Genomic DNA, 20156 nt, shown 5'->3' on the forward strand with positions numbered 1-20156 from the left:
GGGGTATAGGCTAAATGGGTAAGGGGCATTAAGGAATCTACTCCTGGAATCACTGTTGCACTATATGCTAATTTGGATATAAATTAAAAAATAAAATAAAAAGAAGAGTGATGTCTTGCAATACACGTAGTATATGACACTGAATGCCACATGATCACAATTGAGACAATTGTTCTTTTCTCTCTCTCTCCCTCTCTCTCTCTCTCTCTCTCGATGCAGGATTGTGGGTGATCATCTCCATGCTCAGATGTTTAGTCCCAGGCAGTTTGGCAGAAAAATCCCAGTGATTTTTCAGAACGCTGGAAGGTACCCACAACTAGCACTAGTGTATTTTTTGTCCCTTCAAAGCACCTATGGACAGTTTTTTTTTTTTTTTTTGCTTTTCCATGTAAGAGTAAGCTAAGGAATGCTTTATTTCATTCTAGGTCATTGGATAGGTTCCTTGTTAAAGTTGCATGAAAAGAAAAAGATTCCATTGAGCCAATAGATAGCAGTGATTCTGTCAGTGATAGTGAAAGTCATCCTACACAATAACCCACCTTTCCTCTCCCGTGTCTCCCAAACACCAGCCACAAAAGTTTTCAAAGATTAACTGCAGGTTGATTTGTTTATTTGTCTTTATATTTTATATTTTCTTTATTGTTTTGTATTATATTTCAGTATTGTAATCATTTTTATAGGAATATTTTTAGGTTGTGGAACAAAACACTTGAGTTTCCATTATTTCTTATGGGGAAATTTGCTTTGATACACAAGTGCTTTGGATTATGGGAATGTTTCTGGAACGAATTATGCTCGCAAACCAAGGCTTTACTGTAATGATTCAACATTTCTATACATGACACTGTGTTCATCATGATAAGTGTACTCTTAATCCCCCTATCTATTTCACCCCTCCCCCCACTCCCCTTCCCTTTGGCAGCCATTCGTTTGTTCTCTGTATTTAAGAGTATGATTTTTTGTTTGTCTTTTTTCTTTGTTTGTACATTTGTTTTGTTTCTTAAGTTCCACATATGAGTAAAATTACATAGTATTTGTGTTTCTCTGTCTTAATTCATTTAGCATTATACTCTCTAGGTGCATTCATATTGTCCCAAATGGCAAGATCTCATTCTTTTTTATAATTGAGTTATATTCCATTATCTATATATCTATCTATCCATACACATATGTGTATATATACCACATCTTCATGCATTCATCTTGGGTTGCATCCATATCTTGGTTAGTGTAAATAATGCTACAATAAACATCGGGGTGCATATAGCTTTTCAAATTTGTGTTTTTCTTTTCTCTGGGTAAACACCCAGTAGTGGAATTACTGGATGATGGAGTACTGATTTTAATTAGCCTCTAATTCATTTGCACTTCCTTGTGACAATGGGAAATAATTTAACCTTTCTCAGCCCCTCTTTCTTCTGGATCAAAAAATGGATCATCATTATCATATATCTAATAGTCTTAGCTTTGTATTTGTTACATATAAATTAAATAGCCTTTTTCTTTTTTAAAAAAAATTATGACAAGATATAGAGAAAGCTGATCAGGACTCAGCTTCCTTGAACTTCAATTCAATTAATTATTCATGACCTACATTGCTAAATTAGCCTAGGGCTCCCCTACATTTCCAAACAATTATGAAAGACATGGTAAATTAAAAAATCCTTTAGCATCCAGATGGCAAACCTTTAGTAAAATATAGTAACTTCAACCACTCTATAGTTGAGTATTCTCTGACAGCATTTTCAACATCCACAGTACACAAGTTATAATGGCCCTGAGTGACTGAAATTTAACATTTAATGAGCAACTACAATGGGTCAGGTACTAAGCTATAGTATCTCCAACTACAACAGCAATAAAAATAACAACCTAAATAACAATAACTAGGAGAATGACTAATATGTACTTGTACTTACTATGTGCCAGGCATTTTGCCAAGCAGTATCTCGTTTCATCCTTATGGCACAATGCTATAGAACTATAACTATCTACATGTTACAATTGAAGCCCAGTGAGGCTAAGTAATTTGCCAAAGGTTACATGGTTAATTAGTGGAGAAATGAGACGAGAACCCAGACTGCCTATTATGGGTTAAATTGTGTCCCAAAAAGATACATTTTTCCATGTAAATCTTTTGTTTCAATAAATAAAACATATTCATAGCTTCTATTTTGTATCACATTTACAGATGAGGAATACTTCTAGGCCCAAATAGGTTAACAGCGAAGCTACTACTGCTGGAAGGAATGCATGCCCGCACTCTAGGCATTTTAAGCCTAAAAGGAGAGACTTAATATTAGAGAACACCACACTTCACCCTCTAGGCTAGAGAACTGAAACCAGAGGAAAAGCAGAAGACTTAGTGAAGCTCCTGTAACCACCATCTGATACCCTCACCTTCATGCTACAGAAGTAAATGACAGCTGTGCTACTTTTAGATAAGCTAGAAGTAGGTTTCCTGACTACATTAAGTGAAACTTTCTCTCATTGTTAACAATTGCACCACGGGCATTAGCTACAGAAAAGTATCCACTGATAAATACATACTATTAGTGAAGAGGGAGCCACACAGGTATCTTGTTTCTTCAAATATCAGGAACTTCCACATCATAGCAGGAGAGCAGTGGATCAACTCCACCTCTCCCAAAGGTTCAGTCCAAAAACTTCCTGTTGGCATTTGCACCAAATAAACCTCCCCTTCTGGCATCATCTGAGGGACTAGGAGATCCAGCCGGCTTTCTAGGGGATTGGAAGCTCATATTTTATGATCCCTATTATAGATCTCAATCCACCAGCTATTTCCTCAGGCAGGTAGTTCCGACCAATTTGGACATCAACATCTTTTTTGGTGGCAATTTTGTACATAGGAATCGCTTTTTGCACTGCAGCCCTTACCAGAGGGAAATCCTGTTTCCTGTAATGAACAATCATCATTCTGGGCTCCAACAATTGGCACAAACCCTGGAGGACAAATCCATCCAGCAGTACTTTGTACCTGGTTGTATCTTTTACCACTTTGCTGAGTCTCTGTTTTGCTTCATTTAGTAGTAGGTCTGTAAAAAGGTCTTCTCTCACTCTGAGGACTTTGAGTCTTGCTTGGTTCATCAAATTAAACATCTGAATTTTCTCCTCCTGCTCAATCTGCTTTTCTTTTTTCTCATAGTATTCCATTATCTTCAGTCTTTGGGTTTGCACAAGACAACCTTTCTCAATGTTGAACACTCCCTCTGCCTTTGCATCTATTTCTTCTGCTTTCTCATTGGATTCTTGTTCAATAAAAGCCATCATATGCTTAATCTGCTTTTGCACACCAACATCACTGAGGGCCATGGCAAAAGCAGTGCTAGGCTGAAGAGCCACTGGCTGGAGAAGAGATTAGAAGGGCCCCAAAAGGATATTTTGAAGTCCTAACCCCCACTGCCTAGGAATATGACTTTATTTGGAAATATAGTTATTGTAGATATAATTACTTAAGATGAGGTCACACTGGTGTAGGGTGGCCCCAGTCCAATATGTGTCCTTATGAAAGGATGGCCATGAACACAGAGACACGAAGCAAGAACACAGGCGACAATAACGACAGAGATTGGAGTGATATAGCTACAAACCAAGGAAGATTGCCAGCAAACCACCAGAAGCAGGAAGATGCACAGTATGATTTCTCTACAGGTTTCAGAGGGACCATGGCCCTGCTGACATCTTGATTTCAGACTTTCAGCCTCCAGAACTATGAGAAAATACATCTCTGGGTTTTGAAACTACCTAACTCCAATGCCTTCAGCATGCCATGTTTTATTACCACATCAGCATTAAATCTTTCCTGGATGATAAAAGAAATATTCAATTGTATGTAAAATAGGTATCATTTTTCAATTTTAATGAATTCTAATTACACGAAGATACACATAAGACAGATACATATATATATTTTAATCAGAGTTCCTAGTCTCTGCCTCAGCTGTTGTAAACACAATTTTTGTAGTTATTTTTAAATATTTTGCAAAATAGCCTTTTAAATTACAGGAATGGTCAACATCTATCCTGAAGCAATTTTCATCTTTAAAAAAGGATTCATTGTATTTTGTGGGTGGCTGTTCAACTATTTTATTTAAATAAATTAAATAAATTACCACACTCTAAGAGCTCATCTGGAAGAAACAGACTAATAGTAGAAAGGACAAACAAGACAAGCTTACACCATACATGATCCTACGCAACCAACAATTAACCAGACCACAGACACGGATTTTTTCCAGAGGAAAAAACCAGGAGAGAGAATACAGACTCAGGGGAAAGACAGGAAAGATAGAGTGAGGATATCTTGTCTTGGAAGTCTTAGAGACTTCCAAGTCTTAGAGAAAGAGATGGGCACACAAGGAAAAGCAGGGTGGGGTGAGCAGAAGAAGAAAAATGAGCCTGAAGATATAAGGGGAAGCAGGTGGAGAACCTGCAAGGAAATGGGGAGGAGGAGTTGAGGGGGAAGGAGGAGGGGGGGAGGGAGAGAGAGAGAAATACAGAGAGAAGAAAAGAGATGAGGCGGAAGGGACAGTAAGGGAGAAAAAATATTCTGAATTGTGTGAAGGTGTGACATTTTGTCTGTTCATTGCCCTGATGGCAGACATTTCTTCAGGGTCCTAGTGCCAGCTTCGACATGAAATGAGACATTCCATGGCACTTTTTCATAAAGATAAGTATCCAGTCAAAAATCCTAGGAGGAAAGTCCTACTCTTATAAGTCTTTTTTTTTTTAATCTTGGCAAAGTATTTCTCTGAAACAAAAGAGCAGTGTATATCCCCATCACATTGTTGAAGAGTCCCTTTTAAGAGCCGCCACATCACATGCAATACTTGATCACCATCAAAGCTCAAGTTTTCTAGTGCCAAGAGCCAAGTGTGCTGTGGTTTGATCTTTGAAAAATATTTCTGGATAGTAAAGATCAAGGGCCATAAATATGGAGACACATCTTGTCACCATTCTACATTTGTGCTATTAGAGTATGATATCTATTAGGAGCAGGGGTTTCTCAGTAAAAGGCACAATTACAACAGCCCATAGTACAAAAGTAGCACTTTTAATGTATCGTATTTAATTTATAAATATATAATTGTAAATGTATTTATTACATATTATAAATGTAAATATACATATACTTAATTAAAAATTACATGAAAAGCCTCAGGGTTCAAAGTAAATATCCTTTAACAAATTCAAACCAGAAAAAGTATCATGAAAAAGCAAAAGGAAACTCAGCAGCGTTACAGTTGCAGATCTTGAAGCACATTTTTATTATGCTTTAAGAATAAACATGCCACCAGGTTAGAGTAGATGAGCCTTTCTAAATACCTGGATAAAGAAAGAGTTTCTCAAAGAGAAAGTTTTCTTCAGGTCCTGCTTCAACTTTCAGTGCTAGAAACTGTTTCTATATTTAATATACTGATAAATAGGTCCTCTATAACACATTCCATATGTTTTTAAATGTGTGCATGTGTCTTTTTTATAATCTAGATATTCCTTTTATACTTTGTTTTTTTAATCCAATTAAGCAATATCCAGTTAAAACACACAGATAAAAACTAATACTAGGAAGCAGAATCTGATAAATGATGCAATCAAGTGTATAGCTAGAATTCTCTAAAACCTAACACAATGGAGGGATCACTCCTTGCAGGGACAGACTGGAGGAAAGGTTTCATGGAAGGACAGGACAGGACCCAGGGCTGACCAGACTCACACAAGGAGGGAGGAGGGAATTCCAGGCAGGGAAAGGACTGGAAAAGGGAGTAATACTGGGGTGTGGGAGGAGGACAGTGGAAAGACACAGAGAAAGAAGGTTGACTGGGTCAATTATGATTGGAAAGCCCCAGCAAGAAGTGTAGCCAGTGTAGACTTGGGGAGAGAGGAAAGATAGGAAGAAAGCAGTGGTTTACTGAACTGGCACCAATATGAAAGATGGATTTAATTGCAGCAAAAGCTAAAGGCAGATAAATTAAATGGTTGCACAAAACAGCAATAATCCAGGTGTCAGAAGGTGGAGGGCCTGGGGAAGGGTGACAGTAATGAGAATGGAAGGAAGGAATATTATGAGAAATGAATGCTCAGAGCTTGGAGACAGGATGTTGGAGTTTTATCTATAGGATCTGCATTGTGCTTCTATTTCGGCTGGTGGTGGCAAAACATTTCTGAGCTTTTTCAGCCTTAGGTCAAATGCTTATGAGTCAGGAAGAGAAACATTCTTTTTTTTTTTTTTACCCCAGTTTTATTGACGTAAAATTGACAAATGCAGTTGTAAGATATGGAAAGCATACATCACAGAGAAATACTCTTCGAGAGTTGTAATTTAAGAATGGAAGACCACTCCTGCAACCTTCAGAATAAACCACTCAATTCTGCCCATATCTCTCTTAAGTTGGAAATTCTTTTTTTGAAGTTAGCATTTTTAATGCAGTATTTTCTTTAATAATAATTTTGACCTTGTTGCCCCCAAATTATTGTTGTTGGGTGTATCTGAATCAGGATTTTAGGAAAGATATTTCATGTCTTCCCTAACTGCCTTACATAGGAGGAATCACATGAGCAAAGTGAAGGTATATTTTAACTGAGATATGCTTTCTATATCTCAATATATTTCTATATATTGAGTGGAAAACTCAATCCTGAGGTCATATACCTGGAAACTTCAAAAATCTGAATCAATTCTAATGGCCAAAGAATACATTTTAAAAGTTTTTTTTAACTGTACTGAAAAGACAAAAGAGATGAAAAAATTCATGGACTCACATACATGAAATTGATTCGTAAGCAAAGATGCCAAGCTTCTCTTCAAAGTTTAACCAGAATTTAGACACTTTTCTAACAAGAAGGCTACCTGCATTTTCAGGCAGGTAGAAAACAGAAATAAAGAAAGTGGCAAGACATTCATTCTTTGACTCTTTTATTAAAGAACCAGTTATTGAATATACATTTCTATACAAGGTGACAACTACAAAGATGAAGAAGAACCTGTCCCTGGGTGAATAATAGTGAAGTCTGGGATTTAATAGTACATTATAGTTTATCAAGTCCTTTCTCTTCATGTGTGAAGATCTCCAACAACCCTCAGAAAAAGTTAGGAAACACTTCTATTTTTTTAGATCAGAAAGTAAAATGATAAAAGGTCTTCTGTAACCCACATCTCATAATGCTCATGCCCATTACTGTTTCCTGGGTTATTCTCTTTATTCTGATGAGAATGCTCTCACTTACTCATTCAGATATTGATGAAATCCATAAATATAACTGAATACCTACCACACACCAGGCACCAAAGGCTTTGGAATGAAGAAGATGAAATAAACAGAATCGTTGTCCTCAAAAAGTTCACATTCAGGTAGGAAGGCAAGTAAACAGCTTTAGGGAAGTGATCAGTGACCCAAAAGTAAGCCCCGTGTGTCAATGTGCAAATCTCTGGGAGCTCCCTCCCCCAGGGCCATGCAAATCTGACCATCCTAGATCAAGACCCATCTTCACTATACAGCCTTCACTTTACAAAACCTCAGTTCACATTTGTTTGGTTTTGCCCCCAAATTTCCAAACAATTAGAATCTACAATTTAATCCTCCATTATGTATGTCCTTTTATATCTTCATTTTTTTTTAATGTTTATTTATTTTTGAGACAGAGTGAGTGAGCAGGGAAGGGGCAGAGAGAGAGGGGGGGGGAGAGAGAGAGAGAGAAGGGGAGAGAGAGAGAGAGAGAGAGAGAGAGAGAGAGAGAGAGAGAATCCCAAGCAGGCTTCACACTGTCAGCACAGAGCCTGATGCGGGGCTTGATCTCACAAACCTTGAGATCATGACCTAGGCTGCAACCAAGAGCCGGACACTTAACTGACTGAGCCACCCAGGAGCCCCAAATCTTCAATTTTTTTAAGTTTATGTATTTATTTTGAGAGGGAGAAAGAGCACAAGCAGAGGAGGGGCAAAGAGGAAGAGAGAGAGACAATCCCAAACTGGCTCTGCATGGTCAGCATGGAGTCTGATGCAGGGCTCGAATTCACAAACTGGCCAGATCATCACCTGAGCTGAAACAGAGTCTGACACTTAAACTGACTGAGCTGCCCAGGTGCCCCTATATTTCCAAATTTTAAAATATGTTTCTTACCTACTATACCAGATTTCTAAGTCTCACGTGGGCAAGAATGAAGTCTTATAGGCTCCTATATTCCTCTCTGAGGACCTGAGCATTCCACATCTGCACTGACGATTCATAAATATTTATTGCTAGATTTATATGTGTCATGTGATATAATTGAAACAGTATATTTTGCCTAGCTAATTTCAACTAAGATAAATTTCTTCAAAAGTTGTGGGAAGGAAATCTGGAATAAGAAAAAGATCTTGGTAAACATGTATTCCATCCTTACTCTAAATATTCTTAGTTGTTTTAATGATTTGACACCTATTAGGTTGGCACTAGCTCCTGCTGGGTTAATAATCTGTATTCTTAGTAACAGAGCAGTCCAACTATTTTCTTTTTTTTTTTTTTATTTTTGTAATGTTTATTTTTGAGAAAGAGAGACAGAATGAGCAGGGGAGAGGCAGAGAGAGAGACACACACACAGAATCTGAAGCAGGCTCCAGGCTCTGAGTCAGCACAGAGCCCAACACACGGTTCAAACCCATAAGCTGCAAGATCATGACCTGAGCTGAAGTCAAACGCTTAACCAACTGAGCCACCCAGGAGTCCTCCAACTGTTTTCTAAGGACATAAAATTATTTATTGTCATCACCTAATATATGTTTATTCTCTATTGGAGCCATGACATTAAAATGAATATTATGGAACCCAGAGTTCTAAGTATCCAATACTATGGAAATATGGGTCTGTCTTAAACATCTGAATCAGTGCTGTCTCACAGAACTATAATGAAAGTCATGTATAAAATTTTCTACTACCTATAATTAAAAAAGTAAAAAGAAACAGGTGACATTAATTTTAATAATGTACTTAAACCCAATGTATCCAAAAATGTATCATTTTAACATGCAAACAATATTAAAAATATTAGTGAGATATTTTACATTCTTTTTACTAAGTCTTAAAAATACAGTGTATATTTTATGCTTACAGCACATCTCCATTTGGAGGCTAAATTTTTATCAGAAATACTTGATTGTTATTAGGAATGAAATTTAAAACTCATAGTTTAAAAAGCAGATTTCCAGAAACCTAGTTATTCCAAAAAATACTTAAACTGTTTGCAACAATTGAAAAAAAAATGTGTTTAAAAAAATTTTTTTAATGTTTATTTATTTTTAAGAGACAGAGAGACAGAGAGACAGAGTATGAGCAGGGGAGGGGCAGAGAGGGGGGGGGAGACACAGAATCCGAAGTAGGCTCCAGGCTCTGAGCTGTCACCACAGAGCCCAACGCAGGGCTTGAACTCGTGAACTGTGAGATCATGACCTGAGCCGAACTCAGATGCTTAACAGACTGAGTCACCCAGGCACCCCAAAAAATGTGTTTTTAAACTCAAATATAAGTTAATTAAGTTAAAATTAGAAACAAATTAAAAACTCAGTTACTCAGTTGTACTGGCTCGAGGGCAAATGCTCAATAGTTGTGGTACCATGCGGAACAGCACAGAGCTGAGTCAATCACTATCCACCCTTTTCCTTCAGCAACAAGATGCAAGACATATGTTTCTTTGTCTTATTTTGGTTTGCACTTTGTTGTTTAATGGAACCTTCCTTTAAGTGGTGATAATGGAAGATGGTTGTAGTAGCTGATGCAAGGGAAGGACCAATCCTAGGTCCAGTCAAGGGTGTAAGCCAAGTGGGAGCTCTCTTCAACTAGACCCCTTGAGAATGTGCCTTCACTTTTCATGGTTTCACATATTTGAACTTGAGTAATCACCACAGGCAGGAGGAAAGAGGAATGAAAGACTGATAAAGGCTTTCTGATCTTCCAGGTGTTGGCCTCCCACATAAAGCCACGTGACCTCTTAGAAGTACCTTTCATTTCCTTAGAATGTAGATAAGCAGTTTTTAGTTGTACATATATGCATTTTTTTTTCATAAAATGACCCTGGTAGGGTGCAGATATTTTAGTAAATACTTTAAAACTTTCATGTACACAAGACTCACGTGAGAAATTAGAATATAAATTCCAGGGCCCTCTTTCCAAAGATTCTAATTTTTCTCCAGGCTTTACAGGAGAAAGACTCTCTTTGCTCTCTTCACTCTGTTATGCCCTGGCCAATGGATTTCCCCTCTTAGGGAAGTAGAATTTCACTCTCTAAAGGCAGTTCAGCATGAGGCTCAGTTCAGAAACAGGACACAGAACTTCTGTGCTCTACAGTGTTCTTCCTTTTCCCATTAGTAACCCTGAAAAATTCAGAATACCAATGCAAGCAGGTCATAGAAAAAAATAACAGCACTTGGCTATTTTCTGTCTAGTGTTGGGTTAAAGGAGCAAGGTTTTGTCTACAAAATTTTAGTGAGACTTGGTCCAGACCTGTACAAGCAACATGGAAATCTAGTCTGGAAAGCCAAGCCAGGTATTCAATCAAGATGGCCATTATTTTACTGTGTCCTTAGTTCCCCTGTAGTAGGTGTCTGGATGAAATTCAAAATGTTAGTCACCTTTGACACATTAACACTGATTCTTTGCAAACAAGTATTTTGTTTCCTCACAAAAATCTCCTTGCTCCTGTCACCAAAGAAAATAAACTATCAGCTTGCCTCATGGCTTATGCATTTATTTTACTTGGATAAAAGGACTTCACACTTTTCATTAACCAACTTAAGAGAAAAAGGAACTCAACCATAACTACTTCTTGTTTAGACCAGAAATTAAAAAGATGGAAAAGGGGCTGGAATGCTGGAGGGAGACCCAAGTGCATGGCAAAGCCACAACGTGTCCAGAGACTGCTACAACAGTCTCACTAAAAAATTAAGGACAAGGTGCTGCATTTCTTAATTTAGCACAGAGGAAATGCTTTTGCAAACACACATGTTTAATGTTGACCATTAGTGGTAGTGGGCAACAGAGTAACAATACATTTTGCATTTATATAGTTATTACAAAGTGACTTCTCTCCTCCAATTAGTCTTTATAAAATCTCTGAACAGTAAATGTTCTTTTCCAGAATTTAATACACACAGAACTTATTTTCTCAAAGTTGCTCATAGGACTGACAGATTTGAGGCATGAAACTATTTTTAGGCTTCACAAAAGCACATGATTTAATACCCCAATTGGGCTATTCAGAAATGGATGTGGCAGAGTGAGATGTGGTCACTAACATCCGTGACTAATAAGCTCAGCTGGTTCGGGTCTTTCCCATCTCCTTCTCTCTCACCCTCCTTCCATTAATTAATCACCCAGTTTAGTCATGTTAACCCTTTCATAGTTCTTTACTCCTTTCCTCCATTATCAGCAGTGTCCAAATTCATCCTAGACTCCTGGACATTTACCAAGTGTCTCCTGATATTCTCATCACTGCATTGTTTCTTTGCACCTGGGTTTCTCTCTGCTTGAGATGACTTTCTTCCTTCCTCTTCCACTTACAAACTTTAGAAAATGACTTAATTCCTTCTTTGTCTATCCATAAATCTCTTCTCATCCCTCTCTATTTTGTAGGTAGAACTTTTCCCAGAAAGGATAAACTTTCACCATAGACACTGGGTAATATCAATTTCCCAAAGGTTTTCAACTTGTGACCAAAATACGGGTCCTAATGTCTGTAGCCAGGAATCTGCAAAACCCACATGAAAACGTGATGAACCATGGAAGACCTAAGGCTGTGCTTTTTTATCGTTACAACTGAATATACCCTGGAGCTTAAGTATGCTTGTCTTCACATTGTTGCATGGCCATTTTTATTTATATGTTGTTGAACTTGAAACCTGTCCAATATGACATGACATACACTTATGGTCAAAAGGTGATCAATAAATCATGCAAAAGATTATAATCTTCTCAAAAGCCAGAGGGGAAATAGACTTCTTCAAGGAAGCAGTTCTTTACTTTAGTTTATGAAAAGTAAATAAATAAACATTCCCACCATACCAAGGATTCCCATGCACAAGTCAACAGTGGTTGTGATGGACCTATTTCTGCGGCTTGATGGCCCTGTCACATGGTGATACTCACAAGCTGTTCCTGTGTTACAACTGCTAAGCCACAAAGCCACATGCAACCAAAAACTCTCCTAGATCCCTGCAGACAAAGGATGAGAATACCATATCAATGAGTCTCTTATTAACCCTCAGTAAATAAACACCTGTAGTCTCTTCCTTTTCATGGTTCTCAGTAGCTTTCAACATGCACCCTCCATCAGTCAATAAGCTACAAAAATGTTGGCATTTGTATAAAAGAAAACAGAACCTTGTAACCACCAAGTGTGACTAATAGTGGAAAATGCATTCACTGACAGAAAGAGTTCACTATGCTACTTAAAATAAAAGATCAAAATCTCACGAGAGTAACAGTAGTGTAACTACTTCATACAGTCCCCGGGGTTTTGAAGATACCAAATCAAAATGAGATGCAAACATATATGAAATAAGCAGTACTATCAAAACATTAAAACTGTCTTTCCCCATCCCAGATAAATCATGCTGACATTCATAAATTACAGCTAAGGAGAGAAACCCGAGCACTGAGTCACTATCACACCTCTATCGGAACATCAGAAGTGCTGGCAACACCCATCATATTATAGGGTGCTAAATCCAGACACACTATTAAAAATAGACATTCTAATAGAAGTCACTCTGTCCTCATATCTGATAATTCTAAATTAATAACAATTTTTTTCTGGACTCAACTACTACTTGATTTGGGACACTCCTCCTCTTTTTAGCATTTCCTACCAACCCCATCCCTTCCAGCTCCGTTCCTTCTTCACTGAAACCCAGAAACAAAGCAGAGAAAGAGACTGTGATACCCTACAGTTTACAGATCTCATCTTTCAGAAAGACAAAATGGCTTGTCAGGTTGGAGAGTCTATTTTTGGCTTAGGTTTCTCCTTATCTTGGAGTTTCCCATGAAATTTTATCTTATTATGAGAAAAAAAATTCAAAAAAGGGCTGTTTTCTATTATTTTATTTCTTATGGGAGAGACTTAAATCAATAGAGAAGATTTAGGAGAGTAAAAAGTACATAGTAATGTTGTATTGTTTACTTTTTAAATTTTCTATTTTCATTCCAGTAGACTTAATAAGGTGTTATATTAGTTTCAGATGTACAATACAGTGATTCAACAATTCTATACAACACCCAGTACTCATCACAACAAGTGCACTCCTGATCTCCATCACTTATTCTGCCCACTTCCCCTCTGGTAACCATCAGTTTTCTCTCTATAGTTATGAGTCTGTTTCTTGGTTTCTCTCTCTCTCTCTCTCTCTCTCTCTCTCTCTCTCTCTCTCTCTCTCTTCCTCCCTCCCTCTCTCCCTCCCTGTCCTTTGATCATTTGTTTCTTAAATTCCACAAATGAGTGAAATCACATGGTATTTTGTATTACTTTTTTTAATGTTTATTTATTTTTGGGAGAGAGAGAGAGAGAGACAGAGCATGAGCATGAGCAGAGGAGGGGCAGAGAGAAAGGGAGACACAGAATCTGAGGCAGGCCCCAGGCTCTGAGCTGTCAGCACAGAGAGTAACGCAGGGCTCAAACTCAGGAACCACAAGATCATGACCTGACTTAAAGTCGGATGCTTAACCAACTGAGCCACGCAGGCACCCCACGTATTGTTTACTTTTTAATTGCCATCTCCTTTCAACTTCATCCTTCCCCGAGGGACTGACTCCTTCCAATGGAGGAATAACTTCCTATTCCTTACCGTGCATATACATCTTAAGTGCCCACATATCTAGTGGTCTAGAAAATGCAGTATGATGCAGAGACCACAAGGGAGCCATGGTACACAGGTAATAACCACCACAACAGCAATAACATTTAGTGAATGCTTACTATGTGCCAGGGATATTTCTAAGCACCACTATCTATTAGCTCATTTAAACTTTACAACAACCACATAAAGGAGTTCTATTTTGGTTTTCATTTTCCAGAAAAAGAAACTACTACCAACTGAGATTAAGTAGCTCGACCAAGAACCACAGAGCTGGTAGAGCAGGATCAGAACCTGAGTGAGCAATCCAGAGTCTACATACTCTGAGCTACTGTAATATTCAGTTTCCCAAAGAGGGGAGAGAATTCAAAGTGCATATGATAAAAGTTTTAGGTAAAGAACATGAATGTGTTGTTAATAGCATCTAAAGTTAACTGGATGTAAACAAGGGTGGGAAGAGGCAGGGAGGAAGCCTGAATATTAGGGTTTAACCGAAATTCAGTGCTATCTCAGCCATTTAACATTGGCTAAACACAATGACAAAAAAAAGTGCCCTGGACTTCTGGGTTTTTTTGCTTGTTTGTTTGTTTGTTTGGGGTTTTGTTTTATTGTTTTTGTTTTTCTATCAGATGCAAGCTGTGGTACATACCTATAATGACAACAGGTATGTGCATAGAAAAAAGTCCTCCTTGTCTTTTGAATGTCTCTTATGCAGAATTGGCCAGGAACGATACACTATTTTCAGTCATGTTAGAAATAGGGAGTAGGGTTATAACAACAACTGAGCATATATGTGATTCCTGTTTATATCCAGGTCCAGAGAAAGGACATTGGTGGTACAACTGATGAAATTTAAATACCATCTATAGATTAGTTAATAGTGTTATACCAAAGTTAATTTCCTGGTTTTGATAAATTTAAGATCCTAACATTTAGAAAGGGTCAAACGAGAATTCTTTGTACTATCTTTTGCAAATTCTTATGCACGAAATTACTTCAACATAAAAAGTTAAAAAGTAAAATACAAATTTTAAAATGTCCCATGATATTAAATGGTAACTCTCTTGAATAATAATTCTCAGTAACAATAACTAACTTTTGTACCATGAAATGCTTTCAGTTATATTATCTCATTTTATCATTATCTCCATTTTACAAAATAATTCAGGTGACTTGCCAATCCTAGTGAATGTTAGAACTTACTCTCACATCTAGAGTGTTTTGAACAAACCAATGTAATATTTGGAAATCAACTGCTTATCCGGTTTTACATTTCTACAAAAGCTTAATGGGGGTGGGAATAGAAAGGAGTTAATAATAATAGGTATACAACAGTTCATTAAGAAGTTTGGGACAAAGTGTAATATCTAGTGCATGGATTCAACCCAAAGGAAACAAAAACAATGATCAATGCAGTACATCCTAGAAATGTGTAACTGAAGAAGAAAGAGGACCAGATAAATACCCTGAACAATAATAATGAGAAGGAATATGGGAAGAAAACAGGAAACTGATAGGTAAGGTTCCAGGGTGATAAATAAAGCAAAGTAAGAAAAGGAATGAAAATGGCAGAAAGACAAAAGAAAGAAAAAGGTGGTCAGAGAAAGGACTGAAGCAAGGCATTGAGCTTACAAGAGGAAAGGGCTGTTGATGTGGGTCTGTCACCTGCTCAATATAGTTTCAAATTCACTAGAAACTTCTAGTGGCTGAAACTTCTAAGGGAACTTCAGGTTCATTCTTCTGAAATGGCATTAGGGACTCCCAGAGGTATTGAAGGCTGTCATCACATGACAAAATCCTTGGTCTACTGGTTGACAATGTACTCTGGCAAATGTCTTCCTTGAACCAAGAAGCAAGTGTACATTCATGGTCAAAGTATAGATGAAAACCACTGGTTCCAATACCCCAATAAGTAGCTAATCCACTCAGAATCCCTCTTAGGACCCCTGCCCAGTATCACTGTTCTCTTCAGTCTGGTTTCCAGACAGCCATGTGGGTGTGAACAGGCTCCAGGAGTCCTGGTGATTTCTAGATAGCACTTGAACTGAAATAGAGCCTGACTGACTTATTAATATCAAACAAGAAAAAAAAAGTCACAGAAGAGTAAGTGGCAATTAATAGCAAAAGAGATATGTTTCCATTACTTATTTTTGTAGTCATAATTTATGACTCTGATATTTATAGTCAAACACACAAAAAAAGAAGAGAGAACAGAACTGTTATTTTCCTAAAGGCTTGCTTTAAATGGAAGAAATATACCATACTAGCCACTAATGAACTAAAAAATAAACAATTATAATCTAAAAAGCCATTAATTATGAAAACATTATCAACTTAAAATTAGTCTAAGAAAGCATTATTTTTATGTGATAAAGTGAAAGGCATTTAATATCATGCCCAATTTAGTCAAAACTTTGAAGAGAATAAAGCAAGATAATAGGATAATTGATCAACTCAGAATACCAAGTCTTGCACTAACTCTTATAAATACCATTCACAAATGAAAAAAATAAAAGTCAATCATGCTTGAATATCAGAAAAGTGTTAACATAAACACACCTATTAATAAAAGGCAAATTGTAGGCTACAGAAAGAAGAACTTGTGTTGGACTAAAAATAAAGATTAAATAAAGATTAAATTTGATAAAGATTAAAACATCTGAGACGCAAACTTGTATCAGATGGTCTCTACGGGAAAAATTTATTAATACAAATGCATTAAAAAATTCACCATACAATAATGAAGAATTTTAAGGTATCATGTCATATAAGTTCTATTTTGAAAAAAAAATGTTTTCAAATAAGTGGGTCAACTCCTAGTTAGTGGCCACTCGTTTCCCATAAACAGAGCACTACACTCAGACCACAGAGGTACATACATCGTTCTAATAGGAGTTGGGGCTGCCAGTTTAATAGCTTTCCAAAAGCTGCCAAACAAATATTCTATGTCTAAATTGCTTACTACAATTCTTAATAGTCAAAAAATAATAGTATTTCCCTGCCTCTGATTAAAATAAACTACAGCATCAAATTCAGTCTCTCAGAAAGCAGGCAGGTAGACTGATTTCTATGTGAATGTATTCTAAAGAGAATTCTCTGGAAACTTAACAATAGAATAACAGGAAGTTGCAAGGTAAAGGAACTACCATCTCAAAAAAACTAGCTAATACCTTTGTTTCAAATCAAAGCTCAGATTTAAGATAAAAATTTAACTTGATCCATCTGAAATAAGTTACCAGAGGCTTTTGCTGCCTGTTCCCAAGTCTGTAAACACAGTCCTAATTATTCTGGTTACAATTTATGAGTCAAAATTGGTATCAGGAATCAATCTCCCATCCCTTAAGCAGTCATAGGATCTGTTCCCTGATGACCTTGACAAACAGTAGCAGCACCAGCTGTAACTCAGCATATCGCTGACTACTAGGAAATATTACCGGCAATTTCAGTACATTCCGCCTTAACATCACACATGTGTTTACTTATTCTCTCTTTATGCCTCCCCTCCATGCCCACCCTCTCCAGGCTCGTGGTAAGACGGCCTTTACATATCATTTATGCTTTCTGAATTATTTTAGCATTTCACATTAATAATACAACTCATTAATGATACCATACGCTAATTGCTTGGCATTTCCACAAAATAGTGCAATATAATTTTATTTTCTGTAAGGGCTCTTTCTAAGACATTAACAAAACCTTTATTACATCAAACAAACAGAAAACAGCAGCAAAAGTATGCCACTATTATTATTTCCACGTATTTGGTCAGAGTGTCATCAGCTAAATTAATAAGAACTAACCCTCATAAGCCACCACTGTGCCATTCTTGCTTGAAAATACATACATTAGAAGCAAACTCCCAGATGGAACACCACTGAGCCATATGCAAACGTGTGAAGGAAGTCTAAGCATTTAGTGTTCTCTCTTTTGAGATACAGAAGTAAGCCCATTTTTCTGAGATCACATCCTACACTCTTCACAAATGCCTGCAACACTGCATGGGGCAGCACGCTCTGGCCTCCCACGGCTCAGTGGCACAAAGATTTCACCTGCTCCCAATGAGAAGTCTGCCACAACCAGCTGAGCCATGTGCTGAATAGCCAACTTGCTCTATTTGTCCAACCTTATTTCAGAAAGGAATCCCTCAGAGCCTTCAAGGCCCGGGCCCAGACTCATGTCAGGGAAGCTAAGGATACTCCCTGGAATGTTCCACAAATTAAACAGTAGACGATGGGATCACAAACAGAGAGATAATAAAAGCACAGCACAGAAAGGACACTCCCTGTTTCTCAGCTTTATACAGTAGTTGCCATGAGCTGAAGCCTCTTTCCCCCCCCTTCCATTTTCTCACTCACCTTCAATGATTTACTTGACTCAGTAAGGCATTGCTCAAAGAGATAAACCAGTTTTGTTGTTGTTGTTGTTAAATTTTGTTTTTGTTTTTTGCATGAAATCCTTTATTTAATACCATCAGGCTTACTTGTTTCATTGTTTTCAGAAATATGAACAGCATAATATAAGAATGTACAATTGTAGTGTGGCTTGAAGACTGAATTAATGAAAATCCAGTGTGTTGAGAACGTTCATATCATATGGGTTCAACATAATTAATATTATTGCAAGGAATTAGCTTTAAAATGTAACTAAAACCAGGAAATATTATACCTTGATTTTAATATGGTGTGTTTTTCAGCTGTCTTTAAGGTTAATCTAGTCTCAGTAAAAATGCTTTTTAATATTTTAGTTACAGATTCACTTGTTCTTTTCTCAGCCATAATTCCTCACCTAACTAATTGAGCACCAAAAATCATGAGTGACTATTTTCTCAATTTTGCCAGATGGTACTTAACTAGTGTGTCTCCAGTTGTGGAGCAGAGAAGGTAATTCATCATACCCATTGGCCATCTTAGGCTAGCATTTGCAATTATTTGTCTTAGGGAACTCAGGGTCAAGGAGGCCTCTGAGGAATAGGGCAGTGGGGTAGGAAAACCAGTCACCAAACTCAAGAGCCTGGTCTGCCTTGTCCTGACTCTGCACTCTGGGTAGACCACAAATCACTTACATCACCTTGACCCTATTTTCCATATTGAAAGATTGGGGTAAGATGGTTATTGCTAATTTCTAAGTGGACTTTTGTTCTGATGTCCAAAAAATTCATTCTAAGAGGAATGTAGTGTATAACTTTTGTTAATTATGGAGGCCTAGCATAGATACTGAATATGAAAGATTAGCAAAAAGATTTTTCTTTTAATTCTGTAATTCTTTGTCCTGAAATCTAAATTTTTACCAAATTTATATGAAAAGTTATACATTTCAAATTAATTTCCCTTTCCCCCTTCTCCCACAGCAGTATTAAGGCCCAGATTCACCAAAGGAAGGAAAAACAGGGGTTCCCTTTCATTCCTGGAAAATAACAAGTTGGCTTTGGTTTGCTAGACAACAATTTTACCCATCCAATACCTTCTATACTCACAGTATCTAAGATCTGAATGTAAGCAATAGTTTTAAAATTAACTTAAGTAAATTTAAAATTAAATGATCACATTAACAAACCAAGGACTTGACAAGCTCAAGAAGATAGAAGAGAAAAATAATTTTAATTTAATAAACTAATCCTGTGATTTAAGTGATTGCAAAGCAAAGTGACTAAGGTTCTTGGGTGGCCTTGGATGAGTCACTCTTGCTAAATGAATTCTATCCTTAACCTGACCTGGAATATGCGAAGGCCAACCCACATGCAGAAGAGGCCAGAGGGGGAACAAGAAGTACTCACTTCACTCATCATCATGCATAGAGCTATTAGGCAAGTGGTATTTACCATTATAGAGAATCAAATCTACGCATTTAATGTCTTATCAGAACATTTATCTGGACACAAGAAATGTCTACTTATATTGAATGGAAACTTCTGTAAGCCATTTCCTTGAAAATATGGCTATCATCAGGCAACTAGTAACTTCATACTCAAAGGAACTATTCCTAGTATGTTTTCAAGTTATATTTGCACACTGTACTAACGGAGCTGAGATTTTTACTGCTTTTCTTACTGCATCATCAATATATAGTGCATGGAGCTGGAGGCTATTCTCTCCCATGCATCATAAAAACACCAGTTGTCATCTAAGAATAGATGCATTTGTGTTACTAATACAACAGAAAATATATGACCACTTCATTTCTAATTTCCCAGATGACTTTATAAAAATATGGAATTAAAACTAAGTCTTTAAACTTCATTAGCTAGTTCCCAATGGGGGTGTTCTTGCAATTCAGGGAAGGAAGCTTCCTTGTAGTGAGGAATTGTCAAAACCTATTACA

The 20156-nt window shown here is 37.1% G+C and overlaps 1 protein-coding gene and 1 pseudogene across 2 annotated transcripts in view; both read right to left on the minus strand.

Moving 5' to 3' along the window:
• Positions 1-20156, minus strand: part of ARHGAP24 (Rho GTPase activating protein 24) — a 648119-nt gene that overhangs the window by 477171 nt on the left and 150792 nt on the right. The gene's annotated exons all lie outside the window — the stretch shown is intronic.
• LOC128314201 (V-type proton ATPase subunit E 1-like) lies at positions 618-13383 on the minus strand (annotated as a pseudogene).

This window comes from Acinonyx jubatus, chromosome B1 (assembly GCF_027475565.1).
Source record: "Acinonyx jubatus isolate Ajub_Pintada_27869175 chromosome B1, VMU_Ajub_asm_v1.0, whole genome shotgun sequence".
Classification (NCBI taxonomy): Eukaryota; Metazoa; Chordata; class Mammalia; order Carnivora; family Felidae; genus Acinonyx; species Acinonyx jubatus.